The following is an 18,088-nucleotide window of genomic DNA, read 5'->3' on the forward strand; positions in this document are numbered from 1 at the left end:
CAATAACACACAAACAAGTAAGCACGAAAGAAATACAAGGCAAGAAATACAAGGCAAGAAATACAGGCAAGAAATAGACAATGAAAATATGGTAGACTGAGTAAGTAAAATGCCGTCAAACAAAAGGAATTTTAAAGTGCGGTTGCCATGATAAGAGAAACAATATTGCGGTGTAAGTGACGTTAAAAATTAAGTTGAATGTGTAATTAGAGCAAAGAAGCAAGAGTCGGTAGCATTATTTAAATTATATTAACCTGAGACCATAAATATTGAAAAGTAAGTACTTGTAATAAAGGGGCGGCTGTGGCTCAGTGGTAGAGCGGTTGCATGCCAATCGGAAGGTTGGAGGTTCGATCCCTGCCCCTGCAGTTATTGTCGAAGTGTCCTTGGGCAAGACACTGAACCCCGAGTTGCTCTGGGTGCTGCGCATCGGAGTGTGAATGTGTGTGAGTGTTTATCTGATGAGCAGGTGGCACCTTGTACGGCAGCCCCGGCCACAGTGTATGAATGTAAGTGAATGGCGAATGTTTCCTGTAGATGTAAAAGCGCTTTGAGCAGTTGTTAAGACCGGAAAAGCGCTTTATAAATACAGAACATTTACATAAAATAATATAAATACCAATATTAAAGATAAACAGAAAGTGTGTGATGTAGATGGGAGAAGAACAGAAACTACAACATTATCAGGTGGTGCAGGTGTTGTAGAGTCTGACAGCGGCCGGGATGAAGGACCTGCGGTACCTCTCCTTACACCGTGGGTGTATCAGTCTGCTGCTGAAGGAGCTGCTCAGGGACCCCACAGTGTCATGTAGGGGGTCATGATGGATGTCAGCTTGGCTAACATCCTCCTCTCCCCTACTTTCTCTATGGGGTCCAGATGACAGTCCAGGACAGAGCTCGCTCTCCTGATCAGTCTATTGAGCCTGCTCCTGTCCCGGTCCGAGCTGCCCCCCCTCCAGCAGACCACAGCGTAGAGGATGGCAGAGGCCACCACAGAGTCATAGAAGGTCCTGAGGAGAGTCCTACACACTCCAAAGGGACCTGAGTCTCCTCAGCAGATGGAGGCGACTCTGGCCCTTCTTGTAGAGTGCTTGGGTGTTATCAGTCCAGTTCAGTTTATTGTTTAGGTGAACACCCAGGAATTTGTAGCTCTCCACTACATCAATGTCCAATCCTGGATGCTCACCGGTGAGAAAGGGATGTTTTCCTTCGAAGTCGACTATCATCTCCTTTGTCTTGCTGGTGTTAAGCTGAAGCTGGTTGAGCTCACACCAGCTGACAAAGTCCTTGATAACCAACCTGTATTCCAGATAGTTCCCCTCAGAGACACAACCAACAACGGCTGTGTCATCAGAGAACTTCTGGATGTGGCAGTGGGTGGTGTTGTGTGTAAGTCCGAGGTGTAGAGGTGAAAAGGAAGGGGAGAGCACCGTACCCTGAGGGGCACCTGTGCTGCAGTGCACCACGTCAGACACACAGTGATGGAGCCTCACATACTGTGGTCTGTTGGTGAGGTAGTCCGTAGTCCATGCAGCCAGATGTTGGTCCACTCCGGCACTCTCCATCTTCACTCTGAGGAGCGAGGGCTGGATGGTCTTAAAGCACTGGAGAAGTCGAAGAACATGACTCTCACAGTGCTCCCGCTGTCCTCCAGGTGGAGCAGCGATCTGTTCAGCAGGTAGATCACTGCGTCGTCCACTCCAATCCCAGGCTGGTAAGCAAACTGCAGGGGGTCCAGCTGTGTGCCCACCAGGGGTCGCAGGTGACGCAGGATGATCCTCTCCATGGTCTTCATCAGGTGAGAAGTCAGGGCAACAGGCCTGAAGTGGTTTGGCTCCTTGGGTTGCGGTGACTTTGGTACCGGGACCACACAGGAGGTCTTCCACAGGGCTGGGACCTTCTCCAGGCTCAGGCTCAGGTTGAATAAGTGCCTGAACACACCATTACTTCCTCAATGAATTGCATTTTAGAAGAGTAGGAAAGCGGCCATCAAATACTGCTGACTAAACAAGCCTATTCTGGTGTGTTCTTCTGTTCTAGCTGGCTGAATGTGTACATGAGCAGATGTAATTTTGTATTTGTATTCCCGGACTGCATAGCCTACTACAAAAATCTAACCACAGTCTTGATGGAGATAATCCATCTACCTCACAGGTATCAAGATGCTGATTAGACAGCACGATTATTGCACAGGTGTGCCTTAGGCTGGCCACAATAAAAGGCCAATCTAAAATGTGCAGCTTTATCAGACAGCACGATATTACAGATGTTGCAAGTTTTTAGGGAGCGTGCAGTTGGCATGGAATTGGCATGGACTGCAGGAAAGTCCACCAAACCTGTTGCAGTTAATTGAATGTTCATTGCTCTACCATAAGCTGTCTCCAAAGGCATTTCAGAGAATTTGGCAGTACATCCAACCGGCCTCACAACCACAGACCACGTGTAACCACACCAGCCCAGGACCTCCACATCCAGCATCTTCACCTCCAAGAATGTCTGAGACCAGCCACCCAGACAGCTGCTGCAACCATCGGTTTGCATAACCAAAGCATTCCTGCACAAACAATTCTGATGTTTTGATTGTCACTTTTCCCTTTTTTTTGTCACCTTTTAGACATTATTGTCACTTTTCTATATAACTTTCTGTCACTTTGAACGGTGTCCCATATTTCTGACATTAAAAAAAAAACATTTAAAAACAGGTCAAATTTCACCCTAGGACAACATGAGGGTTAAGGAAAGCCGTGAACAAATTACTTCAACCTGGCTCGACCCAGTCACTCCTCCCCAGCCTTGCTTGGCGTTTGTGAAATGCACCAAGCCAGGCTGCACAGATTACACTTGGTCAAGTATTGCTTTAATTGGTTAAACTGGATTCATAAATTCTGCTTTTGTGAAACAGCCCCCTGGTGTGAAACCCTCTCTAATTAGAGAGATTCCTTGATTCCAATGTTCAGGAGACAACAACATCATATCCAAACCCCAAGCCCATTCACATGTTTCCTCCAGTGTGTAAAAACAGTAGTCTTACAGGTTGATTGAATGTAACACTGTGCAAAATGATAATGAAGCTCATCATAAATTCTTTCAGGAAGACTACTAAACTTGTTCTCTCTCTCTCTCGCTCTCTCTCCGTCTCTCTTTCTCTCTCTATCTCTCTCTCATCAGCTGTTTACAAAGAACTACTACAAACTTTTGTGACTGTTATTGACACGCTTCATTTTAACTCCAACCGGCCGTCAGACACCGCCTACCAAGAGCCTGGGTCTGTCCGAGGTTTCTGCCTAAAAGGAAGTTTTTCCTTGCCACTGTCGCACTGTTGCTTGCTCTGGAGGAAACTACTAGAACTGTTGGCTCCTTTTAAATTATACAGTGCGTTCTAGACCTACTCTATCTGTAAAGTGTCTCGAGATAACTCTTGTTATGAATGAATACTGTAAATAAATTTGAATTGAATTGAATTGTTTCGGGGCAATCACTTTTTTGCTAAACCAACCATTTGCAATGGAGTCCCCTAGCTAATCATAGCATGGTATCTCTGGTTTAATTCTGTTCGCTCTGCTGCTGTCAGATGTCATTTCAGGCAAAGCGTGCAACCCTACTCCTGCCGTTCCACCTCCAGTCATCGCCACCTACGGCACCCTGGGTCCTCCTCTGGCCGCTCCCGCGGCTCCTTTTGTCCAGACTTCGTCCCCTTCATTACCCCCACCAGTGTCTAGACTCCATCTGGGGGATATGCCTTACTCGTGGCTTCTCAACCCTAATTAAATTATTTTTATTCATATTATATCATTTCATATATTCACAAATAAACCTTTGCATATTTGCAACAAAGTCTCTCCTGATTTAAATAAAATCTGGGTTACAAACTGTGTCAGACTGACAAATATCAATTTTGCAGCCAGTATATCTGGTAAATTGAATGAATCAACTATTAGACTGCTGTGATGGTTTGAAAGATTTGCTGAGAATCCTCTCCCCGGCAGCAAGTTCAAAAGCCAGATAAAGCAACTTTCAGAAGTCAATTTTAGAGAGAAAATCATCTGAGACTGAAATGGGTCTTTATGATGTATAAAGGTCAATAACGTGACCCATCAGTCCCATCAACTTGATTGGAGTCCAGCTGTTGCCATTTCAGTTGATTGGATTGATTGGATTCTGAAAAAAAAGGAGCATTTGTTTGTCTGTTTTACTTGGTACAAATTTACAACATGAGCCAAAGAGATTATTAGTGACACCAGATTTGGGAAAAATCTCCATGTTAACAAAAGGTTACCTCAAGCTCAGCATTAATTAAATAGAGGTTGGACAAATTAATTAGCAATTAGAAGAACACATTTAAAGCTTATTGCTCAATGTACACACACCAACAAACAGTTGTTAAAGTAAGGCTTATATTGGTTACACTGACTCATTTTCAGCAGATCTGGGTTTATAAAGCTAATTTAACATTGTTAAATCACCAGTACCATGGTAACTTATTCTGGAAAACTAGTTGAATTTACTGTATGGAACCACATCAACTGAAATTTAATCAGACTAACCAAAGTAAGCCTGGCTTATTTGGTAAACTTAGTTGAGTTGGTTTTAAATTAAAGCTCAGTTTTCTTGTGTCCTTGGACCGACTTATAAATGAAAAATGCACTGCTATGTTGACCTCAAAATGTAAACCCACACACCCCTAAAAAAGCAGAAATCTTTGTTTTGCTGAGTCAATTTGTTACAGTACAATGTATTTCTTCTGCTTTCAAGTTGAACATGAGAGCTCATTGTTATGTTTAGAAATACCAACAGTTCCATAACAACAAAATGTTGTGTCAAATTTCATGTTATGAGTTTTTTTTTTAACATGAGTTCCCCCACCCTGCCCGTGGTCCCCCAGCGGCTAGAAATGGCGATAGGTGTAAATACATAGCATAGGCTTTTATGACTGTCAACATAGCCAGCATCTAACGTTAGCTACTCTGCTACACTGTGGAGTAATGTCTGAAAATGCAAGACAAGCATCTAGCGAATACTGACATTGTGAGATGCTACGTTCACAAACCGTGAAGGCAGACAATTCTGCAATAATCTTTATCCACAATTTTCCACTTTGGGATTGCTCAGTTGCCGCCGGAAATTTCTCAATTTTTTCAGCCGGATGTCCGTTAGCTTATGCTTTCTTTGTGTTGGAAAACTCTGGGCCGATTTATAAGGGCTATACTGCTCCTCAGATCTTATACTATGTAAAAGCCGTTTTAGTAGTTGTTAAGACTAGAAAAGTGCTATATAGGAAGAGAGAACACGCATTGTGTTATGTGAATGCCAAATTAAGTGCACCTGGAAGAGGAACATAGATGATCCTTTGTTAAAGAATCCAAAAAGAAATAAATCAACTAAAATAATGAAATAGTGTGTATTGGTCTCTGACCAGTCAGTCTCAGACGCGTGCACAAGGCTTTATATATTCTTCTTCATCGCTGACTTTATTTAAAAACACATTTGCAACTGTATCAGCCTTTTTTCTAATTATCTCAACAATTGCCGTAATATATTCATCAAACTTCTAACAAAAATATAAACAGCAGTCTTCATACAGCAATATAACAGCAACAATGACTGTCACATGAATAATAATCAATAATATCTAAAAATACATAATAGTGCTTAACTGAATAGCAATATACACCTGTTTTTTGTATTTTAATGAAGGATGATAACACTAAGGTAAAAGCACTGCTGAGTGAACAGAAAAGGCTCCAGGATTAATAAATCCTGGCTGTTAGTCCAAAATCTCCACGGTAACTTATGTTCCTCTGCTTTTGCGCAACCAAGTCAAGGCTAAATTCATCCAGGATAACTGGAGTATCCTGGTTTAATCCCTTATCCTGGTTTTGTGCAATACCCCTCTGGTCTTTTGTTTTCAACAATCCCATGTAGAATATCCCTCTTGCCTTTGAAGCTATTTGACGTGAGCAGAAAACCGAAATGAAACTTTAAATGAGACCTCAATATTTGATGTGCACTATTACAAGCCTGGAAGGAATTGTTTCATGATTCTCATCATAATCATCACAGTATGCTGTGGTGAAAACAACAATTCTACCTACTGTGATCAAAGGATCTAAGCACAATTTTGGACCCCTGTTAATTAGGATTATCAGAAATGCCTCTGATCTGTTCTGAATATCTCAGAGATATAACAGCTACAAGCTTGAAGTCCCCTGATCTGAATTCATGCAAGCTCAATCTCAGCTCCCTTTGACTCACCTCAGTAATTGGTTTCACTGTGATCTACAGTGGCCGTTAAGCTAGTCATAAAGGAGAGCCGACTTTGCCGCAGGGAGACCGAACTGAGCAGCAAACCGCAGTGTACAGCCCAGCAGTATGAGGCACTCACTTAGAAATAATAAAGATGGGGCAACTCTGCTGATTTAACTGCTGCTCGTGATAAAACTGAAAAGTATTGGTCAATTTAATGGATGCAGTGCTAACTATTGTCAGAGAGGTATTCCCAAGTCTCAGCGTAACCCAGCCAATCGTATGCTGAACCAGTAGATAGGGAGAAAATGCATCCGCCTTATTCATGCCTCAACAGGACACATGATGCCAAAAGTGATATAGTTTTCATATGAAATACACTAAACAATATCCAAACCCACTTGTTACTAAGAGTGTGCAGCCAATAATGCAAACATACCTGAAATTCTTTTTCAAGCAATAGTGAAAGGTGTGGTGCTCATCTCTCCTTTTTTTCTTATCTGTTTAGGTTTCTATTTTTATATCATGACAACATCAAAAAACAATTGAGATGTAATTGTGGAATTTCTCTTTTTCAGTTGTATCTTAATCACATAGTGCCAGTTGACTGACATTTTCATTAGTGGTAGGCATTGTTATCTGCAGTATATCAATACAAAACTGATCAAGTCTCAACCATTAAGGCTTAATCCATTCAGTGATCAGCTGAGTGAACGGGGCATGTGCTCTGCAGCAGCTCATTATCCACATGTGGGTAATCAGACAAACTCAATTCAAAATGACAATTATCTAGTGTTGTTGTTTTACAATTGGGAGAACATCGTAAACTATACCCTGAGTGGTTGTTAAGCGTATGCAGTTGGTTACTCTGTTTCCATCTAATATTGTTTAAAATTGTTATGGCTTAAACCCAAGTGCAGAAATGTGAGGAGGGAGCAGCAGTTAGAAATGATAATAAGTTAATGATAACACAAAGAGACTTACAAAACATGTAAGCTGAGCAGGGGTCCGTTTTTAAAAAGCAAGTTTAGTGAAAACTCTGAGTATGTTGACCCTGAGATGAGGGGAACTCGGATTTAGAAAGGGAGGTCAATCAAACCCTGAGATAGAGGGGGAACTCCAGCCCGTTTCAGAAAGAGCGGTAACTTAACCTTAGAGTCAGTTACTATGGTAACGGAGCATGAGAACCTAACCATAGGCATGTACTACAAATCCAGATCAATATGCCCAGGATTTCTTTCAGTTACCCGGCTTACCTAACCCTAACAACACAATAAGCTGTGTCAGTACAGTGGTTAACTACTAGTTCAATCAACCCAGGGTTTCCTAATCCAGCGGCGCACGTGTTCACATAAAACGGTGTTTGAACAGCGTGACCAATCGCAAACATCTACCAGAGCAGCATATTTTACATCAGAAGAGCAAACTATATTTCTACCCAAATATGAAGAACACAGACACAGATTTACAGGCAAAACGCAATACAGTCTCCGCTTCCTAAAACAGAAAGGAAAGCTGGCAAAAAAACAGTCAATGCTGTTATGTGTAAATCACAACGCTTATCAATGTCACTTCTACATCAGTCAGGCACAAGATCTGAACATAATTACACTTGTGTTTTCCATAAACTGTCGTTGCTTTAGCCTATTATTTCAGTTGCTACCCTGGCAGTTGTAAGCGATATGAGAGCAAATAAAAAATATAAAAACATAATTTAAACCGATGAGCTCATTGGTAACACACGGCTCAAGAAGCCGACCTATACATAATCCCGTAGGCTAAAGTCACTCAGCTAACATTTGAATATGTTTTTATATTTATTAATTTAAGGGGAAAATCACCATCACCAAACCCACCAGACTCCATTTAAATAATCAGTACTTTTATTATTGTAAAACACAAATAGCCTGTATGTAATTCCCTTCGTTTAAAATCTACTTTATGTCTTTCATAAGGATACCTATTGGGGAATGTTAACCAGGTTGTTGCACGTTTTTTAACTATTATGAGCATCTCTTTCTCTCTCTCTCTCTCTCTCTCTCTCACTAGCTGATCTTTTAGGAACGGTGACGCCATTATCAATCGAGTATTGCTTGGTTAGTCAAAGTCAATGACGCTTTTTTCCCCAACCAGGTTGGGTGTTTAGCATAAGTTACAAGGGAACAAGGGATCCACCGTCGTGATACAGAAAACCCTGGGTTGAACCTGAAGTTACCTCGTTAACGCCAAATCTTGTGTCGCTGTAAAGGCTTTAAGTTGGGGGCATGGCCCCATTTCAGGAAGGCGGTTTAACAAACTCTGAGTCCAACCCTGATCTCTGAGTTGATTTACCCTGAGAGGGGACATTGAATTCTCGGTTCCAGAACAGGTGATACGTAGTAGATTAATCAACTCTGAATCATGTTAAATCTGGGTGAAGTGTGTGTACAAGCAATGCAATGCTGATAACATGATTCATCGTGGCAACAGGACTGAAAAAAATGTATGTCATACTTAACCCCCGTGGAGTTAGAGATTTTATTGAATGCTTACCAGGAATATGAGCATCTATATTTACTAAAAAAAAGTACGAACGAGAGCGGTCATGGCAAAACATTGCTGACTGAGTCAATGCGTGAGTATTAATTTGAAATAGAATGAAATGAATGAATGACTCATTCAGTATTTCAATTCAATTTTATTTGCAGTATCAATTTATAACAAGAGTTATCTCGAGACACTTTACAGACAGTGTAGGTCTAGACCACACTCCAGAATTTACAAAGACCCAACAATTCTAGTAGTTCCCTCTAGAGCAATTGAGCATTTGAGTCTATGCACATCTTCTTATTTTTTCAGTTCAATCCAGCAGGCACCAAACACACTTGGCAGCAAAACAAGATGAAATACAAAAATATGCATCAAACAGGTATGACTTTAATTTCAACCAATTGAAATGTTCAGCATTATAGAAGTGGGATTCTCTGAGCAAAATTAATATGTTGTTATGTTCTAATCTTCTTGTATTTAATAGTGTCTTTGAACGTAAAATTAAATGCATTAGAGTGGCGTGGGTCTCCAAATGTCTGCTTAATGGACAAATTCATTATAGCCAATAGAAAAAAAGCTGAGGCCCAAAAAACAGGAGGGAGCCCCCCACCGCCACCACTGACAGAGGCTTAAATGATGGTTCTCAGACAGAACAGCTGGCGACCTATAGTTGCGGGCATCTCTGGTTGGAAGCTTGTCTGCTGAGTCCCCCCCCCCCACAGGACACACAGACCTACATAACAGGTTAGCTATTTAAATGTAGAGTCATACATAGTGTTGGCTCACTATCCCTCTTATAAGGGGGGCGGCTGTGGCTCAGTGGTAGAGTGGTTGCCTGCCAATCGGAAGGTTGGTGGTTCGATCCCTAGCCCTGCAGTCCCACGTTGAAGTGTCCTTGACACTGAACCCTGAGTTGCCCCGATGCTGCGCATTGGAGTATGAATGTGTGTGCAGGTGGCCACAGTGCATGAATGTGCGTGAATGCTTACCAGGAATGTATGAATGTGCGTGAATGTATCCTGTACTATGTAAAAGCGGTTTGAGTAGTCGTTAAGACTAGAAAAGCGCTATATAATTACAGCACATTTACATTTATAATGATAGACACAACTCAACACACTGATTTTCTATAGCGGTAAAAATATTTGTCACGAGTAAGAGCCATTCCCTTCCACAGCCAAACTTGGCTCTGTAAGATTTTAGAATTTTGCATTAGCGAATGACTCATAGTGACATTTAGAAGGCCAGGCACTGTGAAATTCTATGTTATTTTGTTCCCTATAGCTGCCTGTGAACATGCTATGCAAAGTGTACTTGGAGAAAAAGATTCAAAAAGTAGATCTAAAAATAGAATCATTGAAACTGCAAATGAAAAAAAGATTTGTTGAAAAACAAATGCTACAACATCAGTTTAAAAGGTGGGTGAGGTGGATGATTTCACTTGTTTCACCACCAAGATGAACTACATGACAAATATTAACTAGTACTGCATTTGTACTTTCAGGAAATGAAGAATACTTAAAACCGCCATTGTAATTTGTTCTTTTTATGGGAAGAGTTATCAGTAACACATAGTTTCCTATGAAAGATGCTGGCTCTTCCATCTTGTGTATCAGCAGGGTGGATAGATAATTTTCAGGATCATCCATAATTGGATGGGCAAGATAATGGCTCTCCTCTAAATGTTGTAGAGAACCACACATGGCGGCTGTGGCTCAGTGGTAGAGTGGTTGCCTGCCAATCGGAAGGTTGGTGGTTCGATCCCGCAGTCATTGTCGAAGTGTCCTTGGGCAAGACACTGAACCCCGAGTTGCCCCCGGTGCTGCGCATCGGAGTGTGAATGTGAGTGAATGTTTATCTGATGAGCAGGTGGCACCTTGTACGGCAGCCCTGGCCACAGTGTATGAATGTGTGTGAATGGTGAATGTTTCCTGTAGATTTAAAAGCGCTTTGAGTAGTTGTTAAGACTGGAAAAGTGCTATATAAATACAGCACATTTACATGCTACAATTATGTCAAAAGTCCCTTCTGGGGAGACCCTGAGCCTACGAAGGCACTGGATCCTGGACTGGAGCATCCCAAAAGTCATTTCCACCCTGGCTCGTGTTCTGCTGTGAGCCGGGCTCAGGATCAGGGTAAGGGGCCAGCAAATAGGGCTGGCAGGGTTACCCTCTGTCACCAAGGCGGTAACCATCAAACTCTATTATAATTCAAGAAATTAAGTTTGGTTGCATTAGGAAGAAATAGCAATATTGATCATAATGGGATATGGTTATAGACCTATATACCCTTACGTTTGGCAAATCTAGCGCTCAGTGAACATTCTTGAAAAACAATAATGCTCCACCAAGAAGTTGAAGTATCTTAACACCACCAAACTTAAACCAGATGGTTAAATGCAGCCATCAAATGTAAAGGTCTCCTAAGGTCTAATGGTTGCTCATCCTAGTGGAAGGGGCTTCAAAGTTGAACCAGATGTGGAAGGCTTAGTGGAAGACCTCTGGAAGAGGTCCCCAGGGGTCTATGATTAAAACTTGTATTTGTTACGCTAGTTGTCTGGCCCCTACCCCGCATTCCTTTACATGTTGTAGAAACAAAGACCCTATATAAACCATGATGAAGAATCTGGGAGCCAGAGTGTTATATTGGGCAGAGACACTCTCCTAGCTTCTGCAGAGCTTGTATTGATGCTGAATTCTTTCAAGTAATAAACCTTTTAATAATCAAGAAACAGTGTCAAGCGGATTACTGTCAACACATCATCAAGTACAGCTCAGACACCACAAAGTCATCGGGTAACGACAAAACATCCAAGTGCAGTCTGATAACCCTCTCCCGACGGAGATGTCCAGGGATTAATTGTGCTCCAATATCCACGTCCATGTCTAACACAGCACCCACTGTGAGTCTGCTGACGTATAAGGTTGAAGAAACTCAGGGTTAGTTGAAGAAAACCTGGTTCACTGAGTCTGTTGCCATAGTAACTGACACAGAGGGAAGCTAAACTGGTATGGTGAAACCATGACTCAGATTTTCCCTCATCTCAGGGTTAACAAACTCAGAGTTTTCCCTAAACCTATGCGTCCTGCAATACCACCACGATACTACTGTTTTTTTCCATTATTATTTATTGTGACTGTTATTGCCACAATTCATTTCAAGTGTGGTCTAGTCTTAATCTATCTGTAAAGTGTCTTGAGATAACTCTTGTTATGAATTGATATTGTAAATAAAATTGAAGTAGTGCCCTGGCAAGGACAAATGACAACACCAAACAAAACAAACTGGCACAAGACAAAGGGAGACAAGGACTATGTATACATGAGGTGGGGGAAAACAGGTGAAACCAATCAGGGGCGGGCCAGACAATCACAATGTTGGGAGATTCACACAAAGGGAGAAAGTCAGGGTCTGAAACAAGAGGGAAAGTGAACACAAAATAAAACAGGAAGTGCACAACAGGGGCCTGTTGCACGAAAAGGGATTAAGCCGGGATATTCAAGTTATCCTGGATGAATTTAGCTTTGACTCGGTTGCACAAAACAAGATTGAATTAAACCCAGCCATGTAACCATGGAGATTTATTCTTTGTGGCTAGCCTGGTCCAGAGCAGGCTAATTGCCGGGCTAAGATTAATCCTAGAGTCTCATGCGTCAAATCAGCTGCCGTCTGATCCAAAATAAGAAAGTGAACGTGCACTTATCCCAGCTATCAACACCTGGCTTGACATAGCTTCACCTGGTAATCCTGGCTCGGCAAACGTGCAACCGATTAATGAGCAGAACACACCAATTCAAGCTGCGCTTTTTCACTTATCCTGGATATCTTTATTCTACTTTCGTGCAACAGGCCCCTGGACTAGACATGAGTGATTTCACAAACTTAGGACGTAAAAGAAGTCATAACATTGGAGAAACAGGGAGACTACAAAATCAAACAGGAAATAAAGCATGATACAAACAAGGAAAAACACAGAAGACAGACAGAAAACATGAGAAGTGAAACAACAAGGAACAGGAACAAATAAACAATAATACAACAGAAACCCATAATTGGGTCAGAAATATGCTGATTGAAAAATAATGTTTTGTATTTTCTTTGCATCAGAACTAATGGTGCAGTAACTACCTTCAGTGCTTGTCCATCTGTCCAAAAGTAGTCTGGATCAACGGAAGCACACTTCCAGGATTAAGCCTGACATCACACGCCGGATATCAGGCTTTGCCAGTCACATCCACTCTGTGTGTCTTGCGGTTCGAATCATTTACAAGCCAAAACGGCACCTCTGATTCATAATTCATTAAGTTAATAACCATAAAAGACAGAAACTTACCGATTGTTGCAGCTAAAAGCTAACAAGCTAGCAGTCACGGAGGTCTATTCGGGGTCTTTCTATCTATGCAACACCCACTGACCCCAACCATGCCCCTACAACGTCTGTGCAGTACTAGAAGACAAAATGTTGCCAGCGAAGATGCCATGATTTTAAGTCAGTAATCATTTGCTTCTTTTTAATTCAAGAGGCTTTTGCGTAGTTTACACATTTGCACAGTACACATTAAAGGAGGCATTTTATGCACTTTGACTTTATGAATTTATAATGAACTGCAGCTCAATTATCATTGACAACTCAGCTTGTACTTCTCTGAAAAAATTGCATCCTGGAAATCATTGCCACGTCCTAGCAATAATTTCATCATAGGATGAAAGTAATACCCAATGAGAGTCATAAAAGAATCAAATACAAACGCATAACAACTTATTAATCTGGTTGTTTTTCAAATCCTTTTTGTCCATGCATGGAATTTCTCCATCTCTACCTTTGGTAAGCTTCCAAATTCGCAAAGCTCATGGGTTGTTACATCATCCCCGTTCAAGACATGGAGTAAGACAAAACACAATGAATGAACAGTCTATGAGTTGCAGTGCAGTAATGAGAGGGGGATGTCAGAAGAGAGAGAGGCCAGTGGTGATGTGCTGTCACAGAGGATATTCTCGAGGATCAGATCAGCCTCCTCTGCAGGCTAGACGCTCATAAAGAACCACACTCACACACACACGTACACATTCAAGACAAATAACATCCACGAGGCACACTGGGCTGTGTGCAAAGCAAGGGGCATGCACACCATTTCTGAATAAGCAGCAACTTGACTTGAGCTTCGACGATCCTGAGGGCCTCGCATGTCACAGCAATCCATCATTCCTAATTCTCTGCTGCTGCTGCTGACAAGGTCACATTCTTCAAAGCATCTTCTTAGCTCTTAGCTCGTGCTCTAAAAGAAGCTGTCTCATCCAATTAACCCTTTGTAAAAGTATTTGATTGACAAGCAGATACAATAAACGTAGCTCACCTGCCATTTCCTTCAACAACAATGTCAAAATCCAACTTTAAGCACTGCAGTGACATCTCCTGAGAAGGACTCTTCCATGTGAGTTGGGAAAATTGACATCAAAGGGTTTCTGCTGTGGTTATTCAGGGAGTTGCAGTCAGCTATTAAGTTATCTGTATCTCACCAAAAACGATTTAGAATTGACTATAAATTCTGCTATTAATTATATGATGTGCTGGTCAAGGGCCCTGTCAAGGAAACAATCACTTTACACAATTTAAACTGTGTAATTAGGCAAGACTCTTAGGTAACTGGTATCTGCTTGGAGTTTCCCTGATATATCTCACTATGACAATAAGTTAAATGGGAGTTGTGTTGAGTTTGTGTCCTACTACAAGTACTTTGAGAAACATTCTTAAACCCCCAACATGGGGCTGTAAATATAACAGTTGTATGTGTCGTTTTGGGACTCTTTGGAAATCAACCTATAATTACATTTACGTATTAGGATGTGTTATCCATTTCAGGATCCAGGGGAGCCTCTTCCAGCACCATTTACATATTGTTTGGACATTTCTGCTCATCTCTTCTCACCAATCTTATCTCATTACAATCTTGTGACCCAGGAAAAGACAATTTACTGAGTGAAAGAATTGGCATGTAAACAGTCAAATACTGTGATGAAGCAGCTGTCATAATCTCATGTTAAAGTAGGTTGACCACAGCACTATTCTACAGATAAGAATTTTTAAATATCCTTTTCCTTATCATCAAAAGCCAGAACAGGAGAGAGAAGGCCTTCTCGAGAGAAGATCAATATCAACAGGTTAGTAGGAATTATGTGGCCAGCTGTTTTTTTCAAGGCTCTCAGAATTCCTACAGTGGAGATGCCCTGAAGCCTCCAATGACCCCTGAGTCCGTATCTGACAGTACAGCTTTCAGAGAAGCCTGATATGCTAGTCATGATGAAGAGAAGGAGGGAGAGAGGGCATCTGTGAGGAGTTGGCACTAAATTTAAGTATTTCCTCCCACAGGGGGTGGAAAAAGCTCCCACACACTCCTCGCTCACAGGGCTACAAGCCAGAAACTTAAGGTCACAGCTCACACAAAATAGCAGGAGAATATAGTTTATGTTCAACTGTCTGTTTAGAAAATAAGGATGAGTCATTTAGCTTGAGTGCTAAATGTGTATATATACTCAACTTCAAGTCCCGATAAATGTGACTTGAAAAATACTTTAAAAATCCAAATTAAAGTGTCAAAAAGTGTTGTTATTTACCTTTAACATCCATATTGTATTCTGCATCATACGTGACACACTATAGACAAAGACATAATTGTACAATTTTTAGGTTTTGGGCTATTTGACACACAGACCCCTGTTTTTGTCTACCTCACTGTCAAACTGTCAAATAAAGGTAAAATGCAAAAAAGAAAAATCTTTAAAAAATAACTATTGTGTTCTACCTTTTGGTCAATCAACACACTTTGCACAATTGTTAAAGTAGCATTTAAGATTGATGTCACTGATAACCTACAGCTGTCCTAATTAAGTATTTTTTCAGATGATTAACACACACAGCCCTCTTTCCGTCCTGCTTTATTTTCTATCTTCTAAATGCACACCTTCATACACATACACAGAAATAGCTTGACTTAGCAAAACATTTACTTCATTCACTATGTATTTTATAAGTTGCCTAAATCAGGACTCGTATACCAGAAAAAAAAATTCTTTGTTTTTTAAACGGAAAATTAGAATTTTAGGGACAGTTTAAGGGAAAACTTAGGGAAATGTTTAAGATTCTTTTTTCAACTCTGTCCTCTCTTTTTGTGTTTTGATTTGACTACACAAGTCAAATGTTTCCTGCAGCTAATGGTGAACATGAGAATGTATTTTCAGTCAGTGCTCTGAACTCCAACTACATACGGTATTGACTTTTGGCAGAAGGGATATGACAGAAGAAAAGCCAGAGCATGATAGAGGATGATCAACACATTTGCCATCTGAAGCCATCCTCTACTATGGAATCAGCTTCCGGTCTGGGTTCGGGAGGCAGACACCATCACCATATTTAAGAGTAAACTTAAAACTCTTCTCTTTGATAAAGCTTATAGTTGGGGAGTGATGAGTCGCAGCGTCCACTTAGACCGGTGGGGAGGGTGTATAGCCTCATCCTTCTCTCCTCTGCTTCTCAGCATAGTCATCAGATTCATCTACCACATAATTAATAGTATAATAAAACTAGAGAGAGGCCGGGTAGTACAGCCCAACCAGGCTCCTCTCTTTACCCAGTCTCTCTTACTTACAGTAGGGTTAGAAAGTTTGGGCACCCCAGGTAAACATTTGTATTAATGTGCATAAAGAAGCCAAGAAAAGATGGAAAAATCTCCTGAAGGCATCAAATGACAGATTAGACATTCATATAATATGTAACAAAAAACTTTTATTTCCATCATTTACAAAATAACAGAAAACAAAAAAAATGGCATCTCAAAAGTTTGGGCACCCTACAGAGTTAATAGCTTGTACCCCCCATCCCTTTGGCATTTACATCATTAACATCTTCTTGTAGCCAGCCAAGAGTCTTAAATTCTTGTTTGAGGTATCTTCACCCATTCTTCCTTCCAAAAGTCTTCCAGTTCTTTGAGATTTCTGTGCTGTCTGTAACACACTGCTCTTCTAAGGTCTATCCATAGATTTTCAATTATGTTGAGGTCAGGAGATTGTGAAGGCCACGGCAAAACCTTCAGTTTACGCATCTTGATGTAATCCACCGTGGATTTTGAGGTGTGTTTAGGATCATTATCCATTTGTAGAAGCAATCCTGTCTTTAACTTCATCTTTTTCACAGATGGAATCAAGTTAGCGTCCAAAAGTTGCTGAAATTTTATTGAATCCATTTTTCCGTCTACTCGTGAAATGTTCCCTGTGCCACTGGCTGCAATACAACCCTAAAGCGTGATTGTTCCACCCCCATGCTTAACAGTTGGACAGAGGTTCTTTTCATTAAATTCTGTGCCCTTTCTTCTCCAAATGTACCTTTGCTCATTCCGGCCAAAAAGTTATATTTTAACCTCATCGGTCCACAGAACGTATTTCCACAATACATCAGGCTTGTCTATATGTTTATTTGGAAACTTCAAATGCTGATTTTTGTGGTGAGGACGTAGAAGAGGTTTTCTGGATGGATCGTGCAGTCAAACGTGGGTTTGGATTTGCTTTTTTCACAATCCTGCGAGCTGTTCTGTCTGATATTTTTCTTGGTCTTCCAGATCTTGCTTTAACTTCCACTGTTCCTGATGATTGCCATTTCTTAATTACATTCTGAGCAGAGGATATTGGCATCTGAAAATACTTTGCTATCTTCTTATAGCCTTCTCCTGCTGTGAGCCTCAACTATTTTCAGTTTCAGTTTTCTAGACAACTGCTTAGAAGAAGCCATGGTGCTGATTGTTGGGGCAAGGTCAGATGAGTCTGGGCATTTAAAACCCTAAGATTGACATCACCTGGTCTTTCCAGACGATGATTGAGAACAATCCATGACACTGTCAGGTTTCAGCTTTCCAAAGGGGGATGCATGCTAGAAACTCTGCAGGGGGCCCAAACCTTTGCAGACGCCATTTTTTAGTTTTGTTTTATTTTGAAAGTGTAAATGATGGAAATAAAATCTAAGTTTTTGTGACATATTATACGAATGTCTTATCTGTCATTTGATGTCTTTTGGAGATTTTTCTATCTTTTCTTGGCTTCTTTATGCACATTAATACAAATTTTACCTGGGGAGCACAAACCTTCAAACCCCACTGTATGCTGTAATAGTTTTAGACTGCTGGGGGACATCCTTAGACACACTGATCTCCTCCCTCCATTATCTTTCCATTTGTGTGCATCAATGTCCCACAAATGCCTGTTACTAACCTAGCTCTGGGGAATCATTCCCTGGAGTCCTTATGTTCTTTCCCCCCCAGCATGTTTTCTT

At 41.0% G+C, this 18,088-nt stretch overlaps 2 long non-coding RNA genes across 2 annotated transcripts; one reads left to right on the forward strand and one right to left on the reverse strand.

Annotated features, from left to right (window-relative positions):
• The first annotated feature begins 4,803 nt into the window (after positions 1-4,803).
• On the forward strand, positions 4,804-12,985 carry LOC116691031 (uncharacterized). The gene is made up of 3 exons (XR_004332410.1): positions 4,804-4,814; positions 11,667-11,674; positions 12,929-12,985. It is a non-coding gene; the product is annotated as an uncharacterized LOC116691031 (long non-coding RNA).
• On the reverse strand, positions 7,823-8,175 carry LOC116691019 (uncharacterized). Its single transcript, XR_004332408.1, has 2 exons — positions 8,144-8,175; positions 7,823-8,002 (listed from the first exon to the last, which is right to left on the reverse strand). It is a non-coding gene; the product is annotated as an uncharacterized LOC116691019 (long non-coding RNA).
• Positions 12,986-18,088: the final 5,103 nt, after the last annotated feature.

The sequence above is a fragment of the Etheostoma spectabile genome, chromosome 1 (assembly GCF_008692095.1).
Source record: "Etheostoma spectabile isolate EspeVRDwgs_2016 chromosome 1, UIUC_Espe_1.0, whole genome shotgun sequence".
Lineage (NCBI taxonomy): Eukaryota > Metazoa > Chordata > Actinopteri > Perciformes > Percidae > Etheostoma > Etheostoma spectabile.